Below are 21,110 nucleotides of genomic sequence, written 5' to 3'. Positions count from 1 at the left end.
ATTACCTATCCATTATTTCAAAACTAACTGAAATATGATTAAAATTAAAGAAAATGAAGGTAAAAGAGTTAATTCTGTTTCAGTGTACTTTGCTGCAAGACATTTAAATATTTTCAGTTTTTGTTGAAACAATGGATAGGTGATGTTGTTGTGTTTGGTTTTTATTAATGTTGGTTTTTCTTTTAAATTGATAGAAATCTACTGTGTTTCCAAGATTTAATTGGGATGCAAAATGGGTGGGGTTGTTAGTTTAATTGGGTTTATTTTGCTGGTTTTATCAAAGGGAAGGGAATAATTATTGGATAAGGTTTTCTAATGATTATGACTAAGTAAAATCATTGTGAAATCTTGTAAAGAATGGTATCTCTTGAATTTAAATCCTGTAAAGCAATGGTAAGCATTAATTGGGTTTAGTTTGTTGGTTTTACCCTACAACATTACCTATCCATTGTTTTATCAAAAACTGAAATATTATTTAAATTAAAGAATATGAAAGTAAAAGAGTCAATTTTGTTTCAGTGTACTTTGCTGCAAGACAAAGAATAGTTAATTTTATTTCGGTGTACTTAGCTGCAAGGCATTTAAATATATTTCAGATTTTGTTGAAATAATGGATACATAATGTTGTTGGGTTTGTTGGCTTTACAAGAATGATATATGCATTTGTTAATGTTGGTTTTCTTTTAGATTGGTAGAAATCAGTTGTGTTTCCAAGATTTTATTGGGATGGAAAATGGGTGGGGCTGTTAGTTTAATTGGGTTTAGTTTGCTGGTTTTATCCAAGGGAAAGGAAGCATTATTGGTTAAGATTTTCTGATGATTGTGACTAAGTAAAACATTGGGAAATCGTGTAAAGAACGTTATCTCTTGCATTTAAATCGTGTAAAGCATTGGGAAGCATTAACTGTGTTTATTTTGCTATTTTTACCCAACAACATTACCTATCCATTGTTTCAATAAAAATTGAAATATGATATATAAATTAAAGAAGATGAAGGTAAAAGAATAGTTAATTTTTTTCAGTGTACTTTGCTTTAAGACATAATCAATCAATTAATCACACCCAGTGAAGTTCCACAAACAGCAAAGCTATAAGTAGGGTCTGGGAAGGGTGGGATGTAGGCACACCATACCTCTATCCAAAGGGATAAAGAGGTGGCTTCCAGAAAGACTCTCAGCTCTAAAATACATACGTATGAGGCAATATAGAGGAAATCAGTGTTCAACAATAATATAAAAATTAATAATAATAATAATATATGAAAACAAAATACCATTATGGTGTGTGACCAAAATAAGGTAAATAGAAGCCTTAAGGTATTCCTTTCTCCCTAACAATCCTTAACTTTAATTCTATTTCTCCAAGAATTCCTATCTTTAACCATGTCCTCAGAGAGGTTTAGGTCTATCAAATCATGCATAATCCTCTCATCCCAAGTCAATTTAGGTCGTCCTATACCCCTCCTCCCCTCTATAGTAATGTTTTCTACGGATATAGTAGGATTCGTCGTCTGTCTTCTCTTCACATGTTCAAACCATCTCAATTTCCACTCTCTTATCTTGTCTGATATGTTCGCCACCCCTAATCTCTCCCGAAACACAACGTTTCTTATTCTGTCTAACCTTGTGTGCCCACACATCTAGCGTAGCATTCTCATTTCTGCTACCTCCATCTTCCACACTTGTGCGTAGCATTCTTAAGTGTTACAGGTCATTGGACGCTAAAAATGGGAGGGGTTGTTTGTTTAATCCGGTTTAGCTCATTGGTTTTATCCAAGGGAAGGGAAGCGTTATTTGATAAGACAAGTGTGGGGATGTGATGGTCGGGTAAAAGTCGTATATATATTATTATCTAAATTGCTTAGTTTTAGTTTAAATATATTGTGAACGTGGGTACTTCAAGCATGTTTAAGTGTTACAGGTCATTGGACGCTAAAAAGGTTTATCGAGGTGATTTACGGGCTTTGAATGGAGACTTAGAAGTGTGGAATTGTTAGGCACGTATTCCAATGCAAAAATCAAGAAGAAAATGAAATCCCTGTCAAAAGATCCCTTTGCGTGACGCGAAGGGACGTAGTTAGGTTTCTTCGCGCGATGGGAAGAAATTGGAATTGGTTCCCAACTATTTTTCCCTTCGCGCGACGCGAACCAACACAGGACGGAAAATTAAACCTAACTTTATTATAATCAGGTGTCAGCCTGTATTTCCAGATATCTTCTATTCCAACAACCAGAGAGAAGCCCTAGGACAATTTTGCAACATCCGAAGCTTCCGGTTTGTCAGTTCATCACATGTTTCATCCTTTCATTAGATAGCGAGTTATTCGATATGCCGATGTCAGGCTAAAACCATTGTATTGATTTTAGGCTAAGGTTTTGTGCAAACTAAGTTTAATCAGATTCTATGTGTTTCAATGATTAAGAACTTGATTGAGTTTTGTTATTTTATCTTGTTTACTTTGTTAACTGATTTTTGAGTGAACTGCGGTTTTCGTCCATATGTTTTGTCCAAATCTGCGGTTCTAGTCCAATAGTTTCAAATTTGTGATTTTCGTCCACGTGGTTTCATTTCACTTGCAATTAAACCCGAATTTACTAATCCCGTTACCCATCAGCGTGCTCTTCACGTGTGGGGCTGTATTTTCATGGTTTTTTTTTCCCAAATACACCCCAGCCTCTAACGTGATGGGGCTTGTGAATTAAGATTGGGGTTTATTTAGGGAGAAAAGAAACAAAAATGGCCCTCACGTGAGGGGCACTCTGATGGGTTTAACGACCAAACGTGAAGAGTTTAATGAATTCGGGTTTAATTGCAGGTGAAATGAAACCACAGGGATGAGAATCGCAAACTTGAAACTATTGGACCAAAACAACATATTTGGATAAACCACAAGGATGAAAATCGTAATTTACTCTTGATTTTTTAAATAACTATTGTTTTTTATTATCAATCCTTGCATCACTTATCTGGTTGAGTTCATCAACATTTATGGTTAGCTCTTGTGTCATTGAACTAATAATCGTTAGTCATTGCAACTTAGTTGGTTTTCATAATATAAAACTGGTAATTGGGTAGACCGGTTTCAGTTGTGTCAACAATTCGGTTATGGTATCGTTTGTCCTCACAACCCAACTATTAGGTCTAGTAAATACTGCGCATTCAATTTATCTGAATATGTGATTAGTTGGTCATCGCTTTACCTGAACCTGAACTGAATCATTTTCTCATAATTGTTTACAAATAATTCAAAGTAATCGTGTGTATAAATCAGTTTTTCTAAACCGCTTGACATCGAATGCCTGTCTAGTTAATTAGTTAAAGTCATGAGTCTTACTTGCACTTTCCTTTGATTCCCTGAGGAGACGACCTTACTTACATGTACTAGTTATGGGTATTTAAGCTTTTAAAATACTTGTTTTTTATTAGAGCACGACATCTACATTAGAGCCTAAATTTGAAAACTAATCGAAAGAAAATCCCGAACCTGAGCTGCGATGAACAGGTTGTCAATTGCTTACTCTTGAAAGAAGTTTAACAAGAAACTCTAGTCGAAAACAAAGACCCAATAGGCCTTAACGGTCCTGAAATTGAATACCAACCGGAAGAAAATCCCAAACCTGAGCTGCGACGAACTGATCTTCAATCAGTCACTCCGAAAAGATTTGAAGATTATGTAATGTTGACTGAAGGAGAATGTCTTCATCTAGATGAAGAACCGGCTACGTTTGAAGAGACAAAGAATTTTTAAAAATCGGTGAGATGCAATGATATCAGAACTGGTCTCAATCGAACAAAACAAAACATGGGACTTTGTAACCTACCAGTGGACCATAAAGGGATCGTTTTGAAATGGGTGTTTAAAACCAAATGTGATGCAAATGGGTCAATAACACAAAGCAAGATTACTCGCGGAGAGGTACGTGCAAGAGAAAGGGTAGACTTTGATGAGATCTTTGCCCCAGTGGAGAGAATGGAAACCGTACGTTTGATTTTAGCTATTGGAGCAAATTATGGTTGGTTCGTTTACCATTTGAGCGTTAAATCGGCGTTTTTAAATGGTAAGTTGACGGAAGAAGTGTACGTGAAGCAGCCTAATGGTTTTAAGTTCCCGGGAAACACAACATGGTTTATAAGTTACGAAAGGCTTTATACGGTCTTCGCCAAGCCCGCCGAGTTTGGAATGAAAAACTCGACGAAAGATTGAAAGGTTTGGATTTAATTCGATGTCTGAGAGAACTAGCAGTGTACAAGTAGGATACAAGAACCAACATTCTTATTGTTGGTGTATATATCGATGATCTTATCATGATTGGGTCTAGTTAAATCGAGATTGAGAAATTTAAAAGTCAAATGAAGAATGGCATTCGAGATGCAAGGTCTCGGAATGCTTTCTTACTATTTTGCCATTGAAGTAACACAAAAGAAGCATGAGATAAAATTGAAACAAGAAGCTTATGCTAATAAAATTTTAATGAGTGCAGGTTTAAGTGAACGCAACTTGACTCTATTTCCTATGGAACATCGGTTGCAAGTGACGAAAGATGAAGAAGGTGAAGCCGTTGATGCAACTGAATATCGGAGAATAATTGGTAGTTTAAGGTGCTTAACACACACGAGTCCCAGTTTGAGTTACTTAGTTGGAGTTGCTAATAGGTTCATGCAAGAAACGAAAATCCCCATATGCAGATTCTGAAGTATATATTACGATACGTATAAGGCACGAGTGGATATGGTATAACGTATGTATGTGGTAGTAGAGGGTTGGCTGGTTTTTGTGATAGTAGTTACGGTATGGATCATTCGGATGGACGAGGTACCACCGGAATGACGTTTTATTATGGTAGTGAATTGATCCCATGGATCTCACACAAACATCAAACCATAGCCTTGTCGTCATGTGAATCCGTGTATATGGCAACTTGAACCACGGCTTGTCAAGCTATATGGTTAAGGGGTTTGTTAAGCGAATTGACCGAGCATGAAGAAAAGGCGGTGAGGCTACATGTGGATAATATGTCTGCCATAGATTTGATGAAGAATCCCGTGTTTTATGGGAGAAGTAAGCATATTAATATTAGATTTCATTTAATTCATGAATGTATTGAACATGGTGAAGTCCAAGTTGAGCACATTAGTGGAGAGAAACAATAGACAGATATTTTAACAAAAGAGCTAGCGAAGTTAAAGTTTGAAAATATGAGAAAATTGCTCGAGATTGAAGATCGATCTGAAAGGAACGAATCAAGATTAAGGGAGTGAATGATATATTTAATCCCAATCCGTTAAAGATAAAACCGAGGGGTGGCTAGGTCGATCTTAAGGGGGAGAGAAGGAAGATATTAAATTCAATTATATATTATTATTTAAGTTTTATTTATTTAAAGTTTATGTTTATCTTTTATTAGTTTCTTACTTCTAGTCAAATTGTGATTGTTAGGTCTATACATACTTTAGGATTTTTATAATAACAAAAAGAATAGAAGTTGAATATTTTAGTTTTAAAGTTAATAATAATAATAATAATAATTTGTTCCTCCCGAAGTTATGTAAGTCAATATTGAAGTTTAATATAATCAATTGTCATTTGAGTTCAGGGGGTGGGTGTTTGGGATTGCTTATTTTCACCAACTTATAACTTATAAATTTTTTGAGAAGTAATAAGGTGTTTGGGATTGTTTATATTGTGAGATGTGAAGTTCCATAAGTTACACTTTTGTAACTTATTAATTTAATAAAAAATTATAAGGAAGTAAATTAAGGAATCCCAAACACCCCCCAAAAGAACTTGCCGATCAAATTAAACAATAATTCTCCACGGCGACATCAAGTATTCCGATCACGTATTCAAGCATCAAGATTCTGTATTAAGTTTCAAGAACATAATTCATAGGTTTGATCCAATTTGTTTCTCCAACCGTTCTTGTCTGAAAGTGCAATAGCCATAGCTCTTTTCCAAGCTCGGAATCCCGTTCCAGCAAATGTCTTAGAAACTAGCATCAATCCAGGATGATTTGATTGTATCTTAGCAGGTGATTGGTGGTATCAAACCCATATTTTAGTGGACCACACAAGTTTCGGGTTTGATTGTATCTGATGTTACTTTACTAAAAAATTAAAAAAAGTAAAAATATAACTTTACACCCACCTAACATATTTATTAACATCAATTCTACTAGGACAAAAAAGACATAGTCAGAGCAAGGGTGAACCTAGTATATATGTACGTTGTGGGTTCAAATAAATCCACTGAGTTTTGATTTGTTAATAAAAAAAGCTATATAAGATATAAGAGCGAATTCATACATGAAGTGAACCATGATCTAGTGATAAAGACACTTGTAGCTAGGTCCTGAAACCAGATCCGACAACGAATGGATTTTGTTCTTGATAAGCGTGCGAGATTGGTGCGGTAAATCAAACCACCGAACATATAATGTAAAGATAATATAAAGGATAGTGAACGGTCTCTTTGTCAGTAAAAGATTTATAATATTAAGAACAAACCAACCCCACCCTAGGTGAGCTCCCCTTGGGTGGGTGACTTACACCATACAAAACATACACATAAGTAAAACCAACAAAGTCCTTTTTAAAGCCAAATAAAAATATTCTAGAAGATCTCCTCCTCGTTGAAGTTAAGCTCATGCACCAAACTCTCGTCTCGTGTTTGGATTTCTTGCCCACTTTTTTTTATTCACTCAACTATAATATATTTAAAGAAGTTTCATCCTTTTGATATCTTAAGTCACAATTTTAACCTTACAAACACCCCCTTCCTACGGGCACGATTTGGTTTCGATTCACCTTATATGTGTAAAATGTTTGAACCATTTTTACTCTTGTTTCTATTTGATATCTCATTTTCTTTTAACCGTATTTCATGTATTTCTCTTATTGCTTGCACATATTTTATACAATTTATGTGCTTAATATATAACATTGAAAACACCCATCACACAATTAATTATTATGCATATTAAAATACAATATATACATAAAAGTGACAAATAGTGACTCTAATGTTGAATCAATGATGTAATGCAAAGTTTTCAAAATATGAAACCTCGTAGAAAATTATTTTAGATAGTTTTTAAATTTTTAATTGCGGTGTAATTGTTTTTTTTGTTATTGTATCATATTTTTATTATGTGATGAACCTTGTCTGGTCTGTATCATCAAATTAACTCGAACATTTTAATGTCTGATGTTCTAAAATTAGAGCATCTAAAAACGATAAACTAACTATAAAAGATTTTTCTGAAGGAGTATATATAAGAGTATTTATAGATTAAAATTGTAATTTCCATAAGTGGGAATTGCAATATGGGTCAAGTTTATTAAGAAGTATAACATTTGTAGGAAGGATAAGAAGTAATTTAGATAATTAATTTTGAATTTGAATGATTGAGATTAGTTTGGAGAAAATTAAGTATAATACACGGGAAATGGCAAAAAAGGAATCTTAAATATATATAAACGAAACCTCCATATATTTTCTCAAGCCACAAGATTGCTTTATTTTTAATTGGTGGTTTCTCATGCATTTGACCCGAATTCACGGGTACGGGTCTCACAAAATCCAGATAGCCGTTAAACGGGTTATAACATCTCATTATATTTAAAATTAATCTCACCATTAACATCTCATATAAAAAAACCTATAAAATAGGGATATAATAAAAATTAGTATTCATTTTTTTTAAAAAGATATTATTTATAATTATAAAACAATTTTATAGTAAAAAAATAAGCGGGTCGTGAGTCTCATCAAACCCAGATTTAAACAGGTTAAAACATCTCATTTATTTGTGAAACTCTTTCATCATCAAACCCTAAGTATATTAATTTCCTTACATTAAATAAAATTAAAATACAATAAAAATATATAAATATTAGAAACGTAAAATGTAAAACAAACCCCGTAATCAAAAGCTAATTTAATTTCTCAATATGGATTTAGTTACACGATTCTTTTTTTCTTTTAAGTTTAACTTAAATGAAAAGTTTCACAAAATAATATCCAAATTATAACAAATGAACATAAACAAATAAATATAAAAAATAAGTAGATAGTTTATTCAATGTTTTATTAAAATATTAGCAAGCCCAACATAAATTAATCAAAATAAGTTCAAGTATATTATTAACTTCTTACAATAAATAATCTAAAATCCAAAAAAATACATTCACAATATTATAAACAAAAAATTTAAACAATCCCCCGTAATACATGGGACAAAAACTAGTAACACATAATTGTTGAGTTTCTCTCCCCGGATACAAGGTACATGCCAAGACCCCCATCGTTTTAAAACGTCCATAACCTTTTTATACTACATTGTTTTTTAAAAAAATCACCTTAATGATGAGCGTTTTTATCTTTAACATGAGTACCATATTGTTATAAAAAAATTAAAAAAATTTATTGGGTTTTTTATACATTGTGTAATAGGTTACAGGCATTGTGCTTTTCTTCTTTATGTTTTATCCAATTATGTTTTAGCATATTGTTTTTTCCATTGTGTTTTTAACATTGTGTTATACAACTGTGTTTTTTATTGTGTTTTTGTCATTGTGTTTTTATCAGTGTTTTTTTCATTGCGTTTTTTAAATCGTGTTTTTTTTCATAGTGCTTTCACTTTTGTTTCTTTTCCGTGGCCATTTTCCGATGAATTTTTCCGGTGATTGTTCCGACGAAATTTCTCGGGGATTGTTTAGCAGTGAATTTCCGACGACTTTTCCGGTGAAATTTCCCGGCGAAATTTCCGGCGAGGTGTGGCGGTGCGTGACTGTGGTGTTGGCGGTGGGCGATAGAGTGATGGTGGTTGTAGGAGATGAGTGAAGATGTAAGTGGGTTTTTGAAATTAATATAAGTGAGCTTTTAAAATTAAAGAAAGTGAGTTTTCAATACCAAAGTTGTAGACTAAAATACCCTCAATCCTAACAATTCTAGGAGAATCAAACTTTTTATTTAAACCTAACACATGACAATATATCATTAATCATACCATCTAACTACCCTTAACCAACGATATGTCGGCTAATAAATGGTTTGAATTTTCAAAAATTGTGAAATGGTATGTCTGTATTATGGAGTTCTGTGTTATCTTTATATGAGGTTTAAATTGTACATTACTAATATTCTCATATATTTTAAATTTTTTAATAGGATGTAACTAAAGCTAATTAAAAGAGATACATATTAAAAAAAAAAAATATGGATTATATAAGTTATTTACAACATTTTTACAATAAGTATTATTTTTTAGAAAGATTTTAAAAATATGTAATGCCCAACAATACTAGTATTAAGTTAATTAAAAAGGTCTTGGATAGTTTAAAGTAGCTCTATAAACGAACAAACGTTTGGTTAACTTGGCAAGAAACCGGCATTAACCTGGCCCGTTCATTCACTTACATTCAACTGTGTTTGTCTATTTACGTCCACTCCTTAATGAGATTTTTCGGTTTATGTTTATTCACATATTAGTTTAATATAAATTGGCCATCACGCGCACCAACTTACAAGCCAAATCAAATTTTAGAACCAAGCATTGTGGAATCGACAAACGAACGAACAAGAACGCATTCGTTTCTTACTTTATGTTTGTACATTGATGTTAATTCGTTTATTTTTATTTTTGTTAATTTATGCTTGTCTAGAATATTAACGAACAGACATATATATTCACGCTTGCTTTGTTGATGGATGGACATGAGCAAGAAAATTCGTTCTTTTGCTTTCTTAACGCTCGTGCTCGTTTTGTTAAAGTTAAATAATCAAATGCGAACAAGCCCGTGTTCGTTGCATTTTTGTTTACATCGATCCCTACTTCTCATGTTGTCCATGTCTTTAGCAGAATTGAAGTTGCACACTGTCGAAGCATGAAATGAATCTGACCTGATCCATGACGATGTTCCCACGGATTTTCGAGATGAACGAACCACGACTTGATCTTCTTCTTCGATTGCTTGAGACCTACAATGGCTTTTCGGGGGTGTGGAGGTGACTGCTAAGAAATCCTGAGGATCTCTTGTTTACAGACACAAAAATAGGGTGGTGGCTCTTATTGAGCATGACCCCCTAACAAGGAGGTGGAGACCTCCTTATATAGAGAGCCTCATGGCCACCATCATGGTACCCTAATGGGCCTAGCCCAGTTAGGGTTACCTCCACAAAACCCCCTCAGCCCAATAACATTGTATTAGTCCATATAATAAAATAAGCCAAACATAATAAATTTAGGGTCGTAAAACCGGGTTTAGTACCATACCCCTACAAGCCCCCCAAGTCCAGTGTTGCTCCTAGGCGTGCAAGCGTTTATGTGGAGCGCTGGACTTTATAAGGTGTGTTAGGACATTAGGCGGTTTTTTCCCCTTTCTTCGGCCTTGTCTTTATTGTCTTTGAGTTTTGGGAGGTTTTCTCCATGATGGTGACATGTTGTGATCTTTATGATAATGATGGTGCACTGGCATGAATAAGATATAGCACGCATCATAACAATAGTGGCGCGAGGCCTGATAAAAGATAGAGCGCGCATCTCGATAATGATGCTTAATAGTTTGCGCGCGAGGTAGCTTACGAGCTATAAGAATAATGAAGCTTGCGCGCGAGGCGACTTACGAGCTATAAAAATAATGAAGATTGCGCGCGAGGCGACTTACGAGCTATAAAATAATGAAGCTTGCGCGCGAGGCGACTTACGAGCTATAAAATAATGAAGCTTGCGCGTGAGGCGACTTACGAGCTATAAAAATAATAAAGCTTGCGCACGTTGCGGCTTATGAGCTATAATATGACTATAATGACTGGCCCACAAGGGCCTCTTCTACGCAGGATGACTATCCCAGCTTGTTTTCAAAATAATAATGGAGGCGCAATCGGCCAGATAATAATAATGTCATATGTGCTTGTGCGACTCGTAGCCGAACCTGCAAAAACATATCAAATTAGCGCGTGGCCGTTTGGGATATTGTTAGGCTCCCGCCCTAAGATTCGGATGTCTTCCATCGCGATAATGTAGTGGTGGTATACCACGATAGTCCCCTAGTTCATTGCTGCTAAATAAAGTTGTCCTTATGCTGACTTGGGATTAGACTATTCTCATTTGTTGTGTCGCTTACGCATAGGTTTTGGCTTTGTGTCATGCGCAGACGTTTCATGCGCTTGCGCATAGGCTTTGGCTTTGTGTCATGCGCCACGCGCAGATGTTGCATGCGCGTGCGCGTAGACTTTGTGTCATGTGCCACGCGCAGATGTTGCATGCACGTGCGCACAGGCTGTGTCATGCGCCATGCGCAGATGTTGCGTGCGCTGATGTGATATGCGTGAGCATGTGATGCGTAAGCATATGTAATATGCGTGAGAATATGTGATGCGTGAGCATATGTGGTGCATGAGCATGTGATATGCGACTGCGCTCAAGCATCATGGCGGTGCGCATGTAGAATGGCGGAACGGTTGACCCGCGGTGGCGCGCATGTGACGTGGCTTGTGTTAATAGGTTTAATTATGACGGCGTGTTGAGCGGAGCGGAGCCGCGTTTGGTCTTGTATTCGGCGCGAAGCCGTATGGGTTTATGAGGATTCCCAACCTTTAAGTTTGGCGCATTGCCTTATGGGTTTACGAGGATTCCCAACCTTTAAGTTTGGCGCGTGGCCTTATGGGTTTACGAGGATTCCCAACCTTTAAGTTTGGCGCGTGGCCTTATGGGTTTATGAGGATTCCCAACCTTTAAGTTTGGCGCGTGGCCTTATGGGTTTATGAGGATTCCCAGCCTTTAAGTTTGGCGCGTGGCCTTATGGGTTTATGAGGATTCCCAACCTTTAAGTTTGGCGCTTGGCCTTATGGGTTTATGATGATTCCCAACCTTTAAGTTTGGCGCTTGGCCTTATGGGTTTATGAGGATTCCCAACCTTTAAGTTTGGCGCTTGGCCTTATGGGTTTGAGGATTCTCAACCTTTAAGTTTGGCGCGTGGCCTTATGGGTTTATGAGGATTCCCAACCTTTAAGTTTGGCGCTTGGCCTTATGGGTTTATGAGGATTCCCAACCTTTAAGTTTGGCGCGTGGCCTTATGTGCGCATGCACGGCGATGGAGTGGTGACTCGCGGGCGCGCGTGCATGGCGGAGAGTTGCGCACACGCATGGTAGAGGGTTGCGCGCACCTGCATGGCGTTGGAGACTTTTACGTAAAACCAAAAGCATTGAGTCGTCTTTCGAACTCACATGGTGGTTCCCGCGGTGGTTTCCACGGGCGCTCACGTATGTCGGCGGAATGGTGACCCGCTGGCGAGCATGCGTGGTGGCAGTCTTCTGCGCAAAACCCACATGGTGGAGGTCTTTTGCGCGAAACCCACATGGTGGTTCCCGCGGTGGCACATGCATGGCTGCGGAGTGAGAATCCGCGAGCGCGCGTGCATGGCGGCGGAAGTCTGGTAATTTTTGGATCTACAATTTGAGAGTTAGATCTGTAATTTTAAACCTAAAATCCAGGTCTGTAATCTAAATCCAGATCTGTAAATCAGATCTAGATAGATCTGAAGCTCGTAGCGGAGAGAATTTAAAACCATCACAGATCCGGAGGCTTGATCATCCGAATCAGGTAGTTTCTTTTTTGCACAGATCTGGAAGCCTCTTTTAGATCTATGGATCTTTTTGAGCTTTAATAGAACAAGCCTTGAAGCCTTTTTCTGTAAACTTCCAGATCTGGGTTTTTCCTGGGAGAGATCTGACAGCCGAGACGAAAATCGAAGGGTAGTTCGTTGCCGTCCCACGGATGGCGCCAATGTCGAAGCATGAAATGAATCTGACCTGATCCATGACGATGTTCCCACGGATTTTCGAGATGAACGAACCACGACTTGATCTTCTTCTTCGATTGCTTGAGACCTGCAATGGCTTTTCGGGGGTGTGGAGGTGACTGCTAAGAAATCCTGAGGATCTCTTGTTTACAGACACAAAAATAGGGTGGTGGCTCTTATTGAGCATGACCCCCTAACAAGGAGGTGGAGACCTCCTTATATAGAGAGCCTCATGGCCACCATCATGGTACCCTAATGGGCCTAGCCCAGTTAGGGTTACCTCCACAAAACCCCCTCAGCCCAATAACATTGTATTAGTCCATATAATAAAATAAGCCAAACATAATAAATTTAGGGTCGTAAAACCGGGTTTAGTACCATACCCCTACACACACGATTCCTTTAATTTGCTTAAAGTACCTTTCGGTGTGACATCATGGGTGACTTTCTTTCTTATTAACAAATAAACAGCCTTATAAACAGTTGGAGTTATCATAGTAGGCAAGTTCTAGTGGTCTACCCAATCTTATCCAGAATTGTGCTATTTAACTAAAATCATCATCATCATCATCATCATCATCATCATCATCATCATCGTCATCGTACTCAGGATATTCACCAATAGCAAAGCTATGGTAGGGTCTGAGGAGGGTAAGATGTAGACAGGCTTACCTCTACCTCGTAGGAACAGAGAGGCTGCTTCCGGTGAGACCCCCGGCTCGATAGTAGTTTTGCATCAAGCCTTGGACATAAGGCACATGACATTCAACCATCGGGACACCGCCGATTGGTGCGTGCACCCTTGTCCTTCGGCTATCAACGCCACCACATGATGACTGATTAACCTTTCGCCACTTTTAACGTCGTCAAAATTAGTGCAATTTCACTTTTGCCACCCAAGGGTTCACACGTATATACATTATAAATTAGTGCTATTTAACTAAAATACAAATGCATTTCAGTATCACACATTGATTCCATCTCTCCACCATCATACTAGCCAGACTCTCTCAGATGGAATCCAACCAGCTTCACTTTCTGGTTATACCCTTAGGATCTCCAGGCCACTATATCCCCACCATTGACTTGGCCAAGTTACTAGCTCAACATGGTGTTAGAGTCACCATAGTCATTACACCAGTCAACATCATCAGATTTGGGTCAATCCTTGATAAAGCAATCCAATCAGGCCTTCCCATCTCTTTTCTTGAACTCCAGTTACCATACATGAAGTTTGGCATACCCGAAGGCTGCGAAAGCCTGGATGATCTTCCTAATATGAGCTTGGGCCATGATCTGTTTCTTGCACATAGTTCACTACAAGAAGAAGTTGAACAATATATTGAAAAGCTTAATCCAAGGCCAAGTTGCATACTTTCAGGCTCATTTCTCCTATGGACCAGTGAAACCGCGAAAAAGTTTCAGATTCCAAGGATTGTGTTTGATGGAATGAATTGCTTCACTCAGATGTGTAACCATGTTTTATACCTCTCTAAAGTATATGAAAATGTCAACGAGTTGGAATCTTTCGTGTTGCCTGGTTTGCCTGACCGTATTGAACTAACAAAATCACAGTTATCGTTTATGTTTAACTCGGGATCCGCAGACGTGAAGGATTTCTATGAAAAGCTCCGGATATCCGAGTCAGAAGCGTTTGGAGTAGTTATAAACAGTTTTCAGGAGCTGGAAAAAGAATATGCAGATGCATATCAGAAAGTTAGAAGAGACAAAGCTTGGTGTGTAGGGCCATTATCTCTATGTCACAAGGATGCATCAGAGAAGGTCCAAAGAGGTAACAAGTCCTCAATTAACGAAAACGAATGCATCACGTGGCTAGATTCTCAAGAAAACGAATTGGTGATCTATGCCTGTTTAGGAAGCATCAGTCGGCTTGAGCCTGCACAGCTCATTGAGCTTGCTTTAGCTCTAGAATCATCAAAAAGACCGTTCATTTGGGTAGTTCGGGCAGGTCACAAAACTGAAAAGATAGAAAAATGGATACATGAAGTGGGGTTTGAAGAGAGAGTCAAAGAGAGGGCTCTCCTGATCCATGGGTGGGCTCCACAACTGCTAGTTTTATCGCACCCTGCAATTGGAGGGTTTTTGACTCATTGTGGTTGGAATTCGGCACTAGAAGGGATATCCGCTGGCGTCCCAATGGTTACATGGCCACAGTTTCTGGAACAATTCTACAATGAAAAGTTACTTGTACAAGTTTTGAGAATCGGTGTTAGTGTTGGTGCACAAAAAGTTGTGCATTTGGGCGAAGAAGAGAAGTCGGGTGTGGTAGTAACGAGTGAGGAAATCAGGAAGGCTATAGAGATGGTGATGAAAGATGGGAAAGAAAGCGAAGATAGAAGGAAGAGAGCTAAAGAACTCGGTAAGATGGCATATGAAGCAATAGAAGAGGGAGGTTCATCGCACCTGAATATGGAACGATTAATTCAAGATATCAGGAGCCAATCTAGTACGCACTAATTCAAGCTAAGAAGACTATATTCAATCCCCTATAAAAATACCATATGTACTCTGTGACTCTAGCCCATTGTGTCCTTGTCATGTGTATGCTTTTTTGTTTTCCTACCTAATAAGAGAAGGAAATCTTTATGTATTAGAGCTAGCCCTCAATTCACTAGCTAATGGTTAAGCCACAAGGAAGTTGTACATTGTGTTGGATATGCTTTTTGAGGCGATTTTCTTTAAAACCGCTCACCGCTCCAAAAGATCGAATTTGTACTAGTGGGAGGAGCCGGCGGTTCAAGGGAATTGTCGGGGGGTGGGGGGGGGGGGTTTGTATCTTTTTGGTTTTATTTAAGTTGGCCTCATGTTCTATTTTGTTTTCAGTATGTTTTTATTTTCTTTTTTAAAAGAAATGAATGTTTAATCGTTTTACCTTACACTTAACAAATAACTAACATCTGTTATTGTAAACAACGAAAAGTGTAACAACGTATGAACTTTAGAGAAGTTCGTTACACTTACTGAAGTTAAAGGACATAATTTACCAGTGACCCAAAACATAAAGTACGTAATTTGTAATATAGTCTAGAATAAGTGAACAATTAACATATAGACAAGAAGATAAATGTTGCTTTAGCCGTTCAACATTAAAAAAAAAGTAAATAAATTATGCTTTTGGTACGTTTCTACTTGGCAATTAGCATCTTTAATCTTGGCCGGCTTTTTTTTCTAATATTTATATTGGCATATTTAGCCAAAAGATCCTAGGGATGATCTATGCAATCCTGTCCATAGTTTGGTTTATATTTCGAGTTATAAGTATCTAAAATTCATCATCACTCATAGATCATACAATCACTCCATCACACTAATTAAATCACTAACCAGACTCTCATATGGCTTTAGAAGAATCACAAGAACAAAACCAGCTTCACTTTCTTGTTATACCCATGAATTCTCCAGGCCACTATATCCCTATCATTGACTTGGCCAAATTACTTGCTCAACACGGTGTTCGAATCACCATTGTCACCACCCCAGTTAACGCCCTCAGATTCGGTTCAATCCTTGATCAAGCAATCAATTCAGGTCTCCCGATTAGTTTTGTTGAATTCTCGTTTCCATATAAGGAGTTTGGTTTGCCAAAAGGATGTGAAAGCGTAGATGATCTTCCGGATTTTGGACTGGCATGGTCGCTTATGGAAGCCTATGGTTCACTACAAGCACAAGTTGAACAATATATTGAAAAGCTTAATCCTATGCCAGACTGTATATTAGCCGCCTCGTTTCTTCTGTGGCCAGGGGAAATAGCGAAAAAGTTTCAGATTCCGAGAATTCTATTTAATGGAATGAACTGTTTCTCACAAATGTGTAATCATGTTTTATACCTCTCAAAGGTATATGAAAGTCTGGGTGAGTGCGAGTCATTCGTTTTGCCCGGTCTGCCTGATCATATTGAATTAACAAGATCCCAACTTCCTTCTGCATTCAATCCGAGCCTTAAATTTTTGTGGGATCATAATGAAAAGCTTCGAGTGTCCGAATCTGAAGCATATGGAGTAGTTGTAAACAGTTTTGAGGAGTTGGAGCAAGTATATGTTGATGAATATCAGAAAGTGAAAGGTGATAAAGTTTCGTGCGTGGGGCCATTATCATTATGCCAACGGGACGAATCAGAGAAGTTCCAGAGGGGTAATAAGTCATCAGTTAACAAAACTGACTGCCTCAAGTGGCTAGATTCTCAACAAAATGGTTCGGTGATATATGCGTGTTTAGGAAGTATTCTTCGAATTGAGCCTTCAAAGCTCATAGAGCTTGCTTTAGCTCTAGAGTCATCGAAAAGACCGTTCATTTGGGTAGTTCGAGCAGGTCACAAGACTGAAACGATAGAAAAATGGATAGATGAAGAAGGGTTTGAAGAGAGAACCAAAGATAGAGGTCTGTTGATCCACGGGTGGGCTCCACAACTGCTAGTGTTGTCGCACCCTGCGATTGGAGGGTTTTTGACACACTGTGGTTGGAATTCGACTCTTGAAGGGGTTTCTGCAGGTGTTCCTTTGATAACCTGGCCTCAGTTTGAAGAGCAGTTCTACAATGAGAAGTTAGTTGCACAAGTGTTGAGAATTGGAGTTAGTGTTGGTGCTCAAAAAACTACAGGGTTTTCGGTCGATGAAGACAAGTCTGAAGAGTTGGTAAAGAGTGGGGTATTTTTAAAGGCTATAGAGATGGTAATGGAAGAAGGGGAAGAAGGAGAAGAAAGAAGAAAGAGAGCAAAAGAACTAGGCAATTTGGCAAATAAATCAATAGAAAAGAGAGGATCTTCCCACCGAAATATGACTCGACTAATCGAGGATTTCAAGAACCAAGCAAAAACTAGGAAATTAAGTTAAGAAGATAGAAAATGTTCAATCTCCTAGATTTGTTCTTCAGTTCAACGCTCTCCAACTAATATATCTTAGATGAAGGGTGATATAGAGCGTGGGATGCGAATGCTTTAAATGGACTATATGTAGATAATATGAACAATTCATTTGACATGTTTATGAATGCCAAAAATCCTTTCTTTATGTTAAGTTCATAAGGCGAGAAGGTAAGACAACATCCATAACATAAAATGTTGTGAGTTGTTGGCCAATCAAAGCGCACAATTCCAACTAATATGCTATCTATGTTTAATGTTGTCGTAAAGACATTGTGAAACTAGGAGACAACTTTATATTCTTGAAAAATGGCGAGAAAAATTATCCAGTTTTAAACGAGCAACAAACTAGATGCATGCCCACAACTGGTTTTCTTTCAGGATTCTTGTAAACTTGAGGTTATAGCTTTTAATTAAGGTGATTGCATTGCACGATACCACGTGCCTTATTGACCTAACAGACCAACCAAAAGCATTGATTGGTATTGTCATTGTAAAGTGTTGGGTTCGTAGGCCTTTTGTTTAGGCCGGTTTATTATTTGAAGTCCAAAGGGCATACGGGTGTAGGGTGGCCAGACCGAAGCCTGGCCCGGTTTAGATTTCTTGTTGAATAAGATGCAAACCCTAGATTAATCTCTCTCTCTCTCTATATATATATATATATATTATTCTTATGTACTTGTAATCGTTGTCACTTAATAAAAGAATTACCTAGTTGCCACTCGTGGGCGTATGTCAGTTTAGACCGAACCATGTTAAATCCTTGTGTATGTTTATTGCTTTTGTGTTTGTGTTCGGTTCGTGTGTGTGATAAAGATCTCTTATGTGCTCGGATCTCCATCCTCGTGTATGTTTATTGCTTTTGTGTTTGTGTTCGGTTCGTGTGTGTGTTTAATCCTAACATAAAGATCTCTTATGTGCTCGGATCTCCGTCATTGATTAAACACCATTGATTATGTTTGTATTGTTTATAAGCCAAGTTTTTGAATTTTGCTTATAAACGTGTCTAAACTCTATGCATTAATACGAATATTAATAATACCCCATATGCATGAAAATTACGGCTATTAGACTCGCAATTCACTTTTCAAGTTTTATTAGCAAGTGATATTTTATTGATTATATGTGAAAAGGTAATATGTAGAAGTAGATTCGCATACGATAGGATTTAAGCAGCATTTCATTTAATGAAGTAGAATACACGAGTTAAAATTAATATGTGGCCATGTCTTAACTAAACTTTCTCCCTAATTTTCATAAAATAGTTTCTCTCAAGTAAATATGTAAAAGGATAAATGGATTAGCTTAGCAGAAATTGTGGCCTCTTGAAACAACTATTTCAATCTGTCCAAGTGTAATTCCTTAGAGCCCTGTCAATTCGACAGAAAAAGCCATATGGCACAAGTCTAGTGAACTATTTGGATGCATGAAATTAAGGCGATAAATAGTGTGGCTACAAAATGGGAAGCATTCAAATAAATATATCTCAAAGAAAAATACAAACAGATAGTTGTTGGCACATTTCTACTTGGCATCCTTAATCTAGGCCAGCCTTTTGTCTTTATAAAAATATAGTTGCCATATTTATTCAATAGTTCCTAGGGATGATCTATGCAATCCTGTCCACAGTTGTACGATTTATATTTTGAGTTATAAATATCTGATATTCATCATCTCTCATAGATACAAACTTTCCATCATACTAATTGCCAGACTCTCATATGGCTTTAGAAGAATCACAAGAACAAAGCCAGCTTCACTTTCTTGTTATACCCATGGGATCTCCAGGCCACTATATCCCCACCATTGACGCAGCCAAGATACTTGCTCAACACGGTGTTCGAGTCACCATACTCACTACCCCAGTCAACACCCTCAGATTCGGGTCGATCCTTAATCAAGCGATCGAATCAGGTCTTCCCATTAGTTTTCTTGAATTCCCCTTTCCATATAAGGAGTTTGGCATACCAGAAGGCTGTGAAACAATAGACGAACTTCCTCATATGGGACTTGCCTCGGCACTTATGCAAGCATATAGTTCACTACAAACACAAGTTGAACAGTATATTGAAAACCTTAATCCTAGGCCAAACTGCATATTAGCCGACACGTTTCTCCTATGGCCAGGTGAAACGGCAAAAAAGTTTCAGATTCCGAGAATTATATTTGATGGAATGAATTGCTTGACACAGATGTGTAACCATGTTTTATACATCTCAAAGGTATATGAAAGTGTTGGTGAGTCTGAGTCATTCGTTTTGCCTGATCTGCCGGATCGTATTGAACTAACAAGATCCCAACTTCCTTTTGCATTCAATCCGGCAATTAAAGGTATGAGTGATTTTCATGAAAAGCTTCGAGCATCGGAATCCGAAGCATATGGAGTAGTTGTAAATAGTTTTGAGGAGTTGGAGCAAGGATATGTTTATGAGTATCAGAAACTGAAAGGAAGTAAAGTTTGGTGCAATAGGGCCATTATCATTATGTCATAAGGATGAATCAGAGAAGGTCCAGAGAGGTAACAAGTCCTCAGTTAACAAAAACGACTGTCTTAAGTGTCTAGATTCTCAAGAAAACAGTTCGGTTATCTACGCGTGTTTAGGAAGCATTAGTCGGGTTGAGCCTGAGCAGCTCATGGAGCTCGGTTTAGCTCTAGAAGCATCGAGAAAACCGTTCATTTGGGTTGTTCGAGCAGGTCACAAGACTGAAAAGATAGAAAAATGGATAGATGAAGACGGGTTTGAAGAAAGAACCAAAGATAGAGCTCTAATGGGCTCCACAACTTCTAGTCTTATCACACCCTGCAATCGGAGGGTTTTTGACACACTGTGGATGGAATTCGATCCTAGAAGGGATTTCTGCTGGTGTCCCTTTAGTAACATGGCCTCAGTTTCAAGAGCAATTCTATAATGAGAAGTTAGTTGTGCAAGTGTTAAGAACTGGAGTTAGTGTTGGTGCTCAAAAAACTACAACGCTTTGGATTGATGACGACAAATCTGGTGAGTTAGTAAAGAGTGAGGCATTTTTGAAGGCTATAGAGATGGTAATGGAAGATGGGAAAGACGGAGAAGAGAGAAGAAAGAGAGCTAAAGAACTCGGTAAGATTGCGAATAAAGCAATAGAAGAGGGAGGATCTTCCTATCGAAATATGATTCGACTAATCGAAGATATCAAGAACCAAGCAAGAACTAGGAATTAAGCTAAGATATATAATTTCTTTTGATGATCTATATTATTAATCCCATTAAAATAAGTTACTAATTCTCGCTTCATTCTCTTGTGCGGTTTCTAGAGACGTGGTAATTAGTTGGTTTGTGTTGTGGGTTCAAAGAGTCTGTGTTTGAATTGATATGTTTAACACGAATAAATAAATGAGTTATATTCTTGTCTACTTAAAATTGCCTAACTCGAAAGTAGTAACTTTTACA

The 21,110-nt window shown here is 37.6% G+C and overlaps 3 pseudogenes; all 3 read left to right on the top strand.

The window, feature by feature from the left end:
* Positions 1-13,741: 13,741 nt before the first annotated feature.
* Positions 13,742-15,548, top strand: LOC143618944 (UDP-glycosyltransferase 73C5 pseudogene; annotated as a pseudogene).
* Positions 15,549-15,804: 256 nt separating this feature from the next.
* Positions 15,805-18,090, top strand: LOC143618877 (UDP-glycosyltransferase 73C11 pseudogene; annotated as a pseudogene).
* Positions 18,091-19,192: 1,102 nt separating this feature from the next.
* LOC143618876 (UDP-glycosyltransferase 73C5 pseudogene) lies at positions 19,193-21,044 on the top strand (annotated as a pseudogene).
* The last annotated feature ends 66 nt before the right edge of the window (positions 21,045-21,110 follow it).

The sequence above is a fragment of the Bidens hawaiensis genome, unplaced genomic scaffold (assembly GCF_021521415.1).
Source record: "Bidens hawaiensis isolate Kalapana, Puna unplaced genomic scaffold, B.hawaiensis_p1.1 tig00002343_1, whole genome shotgun sequence".
Lineage (NCBI taxonomy): Eukaryota > Viridiplantae > Streptophyta > Magnoliopsida > Asterales > Asteraceae > Bidens > Bidens hawaiensis.
The sequence above is the reverse complement of the archived record's forward strand: the minus strand, read 5'-3'. Positions and strand labels throughout refer to the sequence as shown.